A 5,777-nucleotide genomic window follows, 5' to 3' on the forward strand; every position below is an offset into this window, starting at 1 on the left:
CATGACCACAGGCGTAAGTGTGACAGGCTAGTAGTCGTTGAGGCTTTCCACTGCTGACTTTTTGAATGAATTGACTAATGTATTATTGCAAAGGTTGTACGGCCTACAAACGTTTTTTGTTTTTACAACAATTCTTTCACAAGATTTCCATTTTTTTTTTCTTGGTATCTTTTGTCACATAATACTCACATCTTGGGGGGCTTATTTTGTCAGTTGTTCGATACACAACTGTATTTAATCACATTTTTCAGTGGAAGTACAATGTTGGCAACAAGATTGACTTGGTATAATTGGAAATTATTTTGTTTTCCGGTTCCGGGTTATCGAGTGGCGGGAGTTTTTGCGTTGCCCACGTCGTCGCGACTACAAGATCGATTCAGATTCCTGCTATAGCAGAATTCTGGACTGAGAATTTTTATCTCGAACAGTTGAAAAGTTTCAGGTAAGTATCTCGGACGATTGGCGCAAGGTAAGTGCTGCGCACAATTGTTTTACAGTCGCGCTGCTGCCGATCGCTGGTGAAGGGCAACCCCTCCCACGGCTGCTAAGACGCTGTTCAGCTTCCGACTGCTCACAAGTGAGTATGGGTTGTTGTAAAGGTTGCTCCTGCTTCCGTAGGCAAGTAGCCCTTCTAGAGTGACGTGTCCGTGAGCTAGAGCAGTTTAAAAGTAAAATGTTAGGTGCGGCGGACACCACTGCTAGCGTGGGTTGTAGCGAACCTGCACTAGCCCTAAACGGCATGCTAATCGCGGTGAGCCAATTCAGACACATAAAAAGTTCAGCCCTCTAGCTAGTCCCACTCCACCCCGGTCCACAGGCTCCCGCACCCTATTTATAAGTAACTCCATCACCCGTAACATAAAGCTTAGCACCCCAGCCACGGTTATGTGTATTTCTGGGGCCAGAGCATCCGACATTGAGGCTAATTTGAGGGAGCTGATATGCAAATCTGGACACCAGGACAGGGCTTGCTACACTGATATAGTCATTCTCCCCGGGTCTAATGATACTAAAATGAGGCAATCTGAGATTACAAAGAAAAATATTGCTAGGACCTGTAATCTCGCCAGCAAGATGAGTCGGCATCGAGTAATTGTCTCTGGCCCCTTGCCTGCGAGAGGCAATGATGAGAGGTTTAGCAGACTAGTCTCGCTAAACCGGTGGCTGGCAAGTTTCTGTAGTCAGCAGAGATTTAGGTATGTGGATAACTGGCCTGCTTTCTGGGGCCGACCTGACCTGCTGAGGAGAAACGGCCTTCACCCTAACTGGGAAGGTGCTCTCACTCTCTCTAAAACTATAGATTACTGTTTAAGCCTTCCATGACAGGGTATACTAATGCAGGCCAGGTCACAGGTGATTAGTGAACCTGTAACCACGGGTGTGGAGTCTGTACTGCTAGAGCTAACTAGCGCTATGCTAGATTCACGCAATTCACATAGTTTTTGTTGTTTAGAGTGTTCCAGTGCCTGCACCACACACCTTGATCTGTACTCTTCTATAACATCTTCTTCTGTGCTTCTTACCTCTGATTCTCTCATGTTAGGTGAGGAGGGAGAAGAAATAACATTATTTTCTACCACTAGTCATCCTGCTATTCCACCTGTCAACAACATTCCTGTGGTATGGAATTCGGGCCGCATCTGCCGTCATGCCAGGCACAGGACCCGGGACTGGCAGTATAATCCTGTGGAGGTTACCACTAAGGTTGTCATTATGGTTCATAACTCGGGAATGGGTTCAGCTCAGTCCACAGTGCTGAAGCTTGGCCCTCTGAATATTAGATCACTCGCCTCCAAAGCTTTACTTGTCCATGAGCTCATTAATGAACACAATCTTAACCTTATTGGCCTTTGTGAGACCTAGTTAAAACCAAATGAGTTTGTAGTGTTAAATGAGGCTTCTCCCCCTAACTTTGTGAGTTGCACTTGGCACGACCATGCAAAAAAGGTGAAACTTACTCCTGGTACCCCTCCCGTTTTTAAAACGTATCGCCCACCTGGACCATACTCAAATTTTTTGGATGAATTTTCAGAACTGTTAACAGACTTAGTAACGTATGCGGACAATGTTGTAATTATTGGTGATTTTAATGTTTACATAAACTCCCCATCAGATTCACTTGCAAATGCTTTTAAGTCACTGATTGATACATTTGGTTTCAATCAAGTAGTTGATGTGCCATAAAGATGGGAACACTCTAGATCTTGTTCTGACCCGTGGCATAGTAGCGTCAATTGTTACAGTGTTACCGTATCCTAATGCCATATCTGATCACTATCTTGTTAAGTGTGAGGTGCTGTTTAATGTTTACTGTGATAAGGAACATTTAGGCTTTAGCAGTCGCAATATCCGCCCTACAACGGCATTAGCTTTAAAAGAACTATTACCTATGGTAACTGCAGCTTTCCCTTCGTACACTGGGTCTGTTGACTCACTTACAAATAACTTTAATACTGCTTAGGTTAATGTTCTTGATTCTGTGGCGCACCGAAGGCATAAATTTCGACCTAAGAAGCATACATCTTGGTTTACTGAAGAAACCAGGTCACTCAAACAAGGTTGCAGAAAAATTGAACGAAAATGGCGCACTACAGAGCTGGAGGTGTTCCGACTGGCCTGGTGTGACAGATTGCTGAAATATAAAGTAGCTCTTGCCACAGCTTAAGCATCGTTTTTTTCTAAGATTATTGTTAAACATAAGAATAATCCGAAATTTTTGTTTGACACAGTGGCGAAACTTACCAGACAACAACTTAACCCAAATAGTTCTACGTATTCTGCTAATGACATTGTGGAATCTTTTAATAATAAGATTCAACTAATCAGGAATGAAATTTTAAAAGAACGCTCTGTAACCTCCTCCTATCTCAAAGAAGTGTCTGCGGTTTTTCAGAAACATTCTCCAGTTTCAATGATTTGTCCCTTGATAGTCTAACACAGATGGTCAGTAGGGCCAAACAAACCAATTGGGATCTTAGGACTAGCCCTGATTTTTGTGAGCTGGCTAGATTTTCTTGTGCGCTGAAAGGCTCTGGGTAGTGTGCAATTGCGCACTCACGCAGCTTAATGGGGAACATTGCGCTGGATGGATTTTCTCGTGCGCTGAGAATGTGCGGTCAGTGCGCGATTGCGCACGCGCGAAGCTTAGAGGGAACATTGCTCACAGGTGTAGAAAATTCAATTCATTTGACGTAAGATGAGGCTCACCTAGAGGGCGCTGGCATCTTGCCAGCCATCTTACTACTACAGCTGCCTACAAAAACCTGACTTTTTTTTCCTTTCCTTTTTTTTCTTTTTTTCCTGCCGTTTTCCTCCGCAAATTTCAACATGTTACCTATTGTTCTCTTTCTCTATGTTTGTGTACTGTTACCCAATGCTAAATCTATTCCACCCTGGTCGTCCTGGAAGGGGGATTACCGCTTGTGAGGCCCCTTCTCAAGGTTTCTTTTTTCCTCACGCTGAGGTTTTGAGTTTTTCCTTGCCCGCATGTTGGTTTAAGATCAGGTAGTGGTGTAATCCTGTGCAGTCCTTTGAGACATTTTTGTGATAAAGGGCTATACGAATAAATGTGACTTGACTTGACTTGAGACTTAATTACTTTACATATACATTTTAATGTTGTTTTATTTCAAATGTTATTATGTGTTGCAAAAAATACATTTGATAACAATCGAATGTGGAAAACCGAATATTGACCCAACCTCAACCAAATCCTAGTTTAAGACCGCTGCTATAAAGAGTCACCGGGCTCGTCGCTTTCTAATAATGTTGCTTATTATGACTTTTTTTGTACTCATGATATTTCATCAACTTTGTCGATTTTGCACCCCAAATTAGCCAGTGTGTACCTCCAGGAAACTGAACAGCATGAATAGAAGTGGTTATTTGTTATCATTACTTGAGCCTCAATACATTAATAATTGCATCGGGTGCTTTCTTGTTAAACGAAAAAAAAAAGATTCATCATCACTTTTATCTGTAAACAAACGCAAAAATAAAGCCATTTAGTAAATATTCCATTCACCACAAGGATGCAAGGCTTAGTGAACAATACAGTCACAACAATAAAGCCACCCAAGTTGTCCTGAAATTTTGACTGATTCAATAACCTTGGGCACCATTAACTTACTGATTTATGTCAACTGCTCCATACTCACACATGATCTCAAGTGCCATAATAGCACAGCAGGACACATTGAATTAGATTTGACAGCTGCCTAAACTGCAGGTCAAAGTGCTACCCTAAAATTTGCAATTAATGAAGGATTATGGGGTAGCCAATCACTTAGGTCACTTTGCTTTCTTCATATTTCAGAGGATTAAAAGCTCGCTAAAAGATGAAAGACTGCGCTCTTAAAAGATGTTTTGACTTATTTAAGTGAAAATTAGCTTGAGGCTCATAATTAAATTTATATCTCTCTATCTACCTTGGTCATATCCCTCAAGAGGGGTGACCGACAGCAAGACAAACACATACAATAACAAAGAAAATAAAGGGGAAAAAATAGTAAAAAAACACACACAAAAATTTTTGGACCATGGCCAACCCAATTGCCCAAATACCCAAACGAGTTAGGCACCTCGGCACCTAAGTTGGTCATGCTTTCTCCAGATGAAATGGGACACTAAATATATAGGGTCACTAAATAAATAATGAATGAATTTTCAATTATTTTTGCCGAGTGTTTCTCGAGTTTTTTAGTTAAAAAAAGTGAACCTTAGCTGAAAATATGGCGGGGGAAAAGTTTTAAAAACACTGGATATTTTTACTTTAAGCATCCGTTTAGTCCAGTTGTCACAAAATTGACCACAAAATTTGTGTAAAGGGCCGGTCCTACCATTTGTTGGAATAAAAGTATAAATATACAAACACCTAGTAACATAATTGATATAAATAAATGAACACATAGATAAATCACATGCTACCTGAATAAATGACATACATGTAAAGCATTCGTTTATAGATGCATTTTTTTCATTTATTTTGTCATTTATTTATTTTGTTATTTACTTTGTCATTTATTTTGTCATGTATTTTGGTGTGTATTTTGTCATGCAAAGGAGTAGTTTTGGCATAAATGTGTACCCACCGATATCAAGCAATCGATGTTTTGACCCACCAGTGATATGTGACTACTTAAGATGCGCTACGTCCCTACCAATGCCAATATTAAACCTACTCCCTTGTTGTCATGTATTTTGTTTTTTATTATGGCATGTATTCTGCCATGTACTTTGTTGTGTATTTTGTTTGGCATTTATTTATACCTGTCAACCTCAGCTAATTGTTCTCTACCTTACAAACACAGCGTGGCACCTATTCACTTACAGCAAGACAGTTCCTGCAACTCTTACTGGTAACAAGTACTGTAACGCGTTAATTATAAAATGTTGGAACTCAACTGTCATTACAAAGTTGTGTGTTACTCTGCTGACCTTTTGCAGTTCCTCCTTCAGAGATTGAGTTTTTTTCAACCCTCAATCCACCAGCAACACAACGCAGATCAAATTACAGAACAAGGGCGGGTATTTTTTATATCTACTTACCCAATAAAACTGACACAGTCTCAAGCACTGAGTATGGGCTCGCATAATTTCTCCTTACTGATATTCTGCTATTCTCCCTATCATATGCACTCATATCTAAGATGTATTTACAACTGTAAAATAAAATACTAAAATCAGGGTCGGTTTTATATGTGCATTTGGGTTGTTTGTCACCAGTAGCAAATGGTGGGTAGTGCGTAGGGAGGAGGCGTTGCTTATTCAGGAATAAT

General features: G+C 40.5%; 1 pseudogene; it reads left to right on the forward strand.

Moving 5' to 3' along the window:
• Positions 1–583: 583 nt before the first annotated feature.
• LOC148351335 (uncharacterized) lies at positions 584–1,323 on the forward strand (annotated as a pseudogene).
• The last annotated feature ends 4,454 nt before the right edge of the window (positions 1,324–5,777 follow it).

Source organism: Urocampus carinirostris, chromosome 15, assembly GCF_059441175.1.
Source record: "Urocampus carinirostris isolate Australia breed hairy pipefish chromosome 15, RoL_Ucar_1.0, whole genome shotgun sequence".
Classification (NCBI taxonomy): Eukaryota; Metazoa; Chordata; class Actinopteri; order Syngnathiformes; family Syngnathidae; genus Urocampus; species Urocampus carinirostris.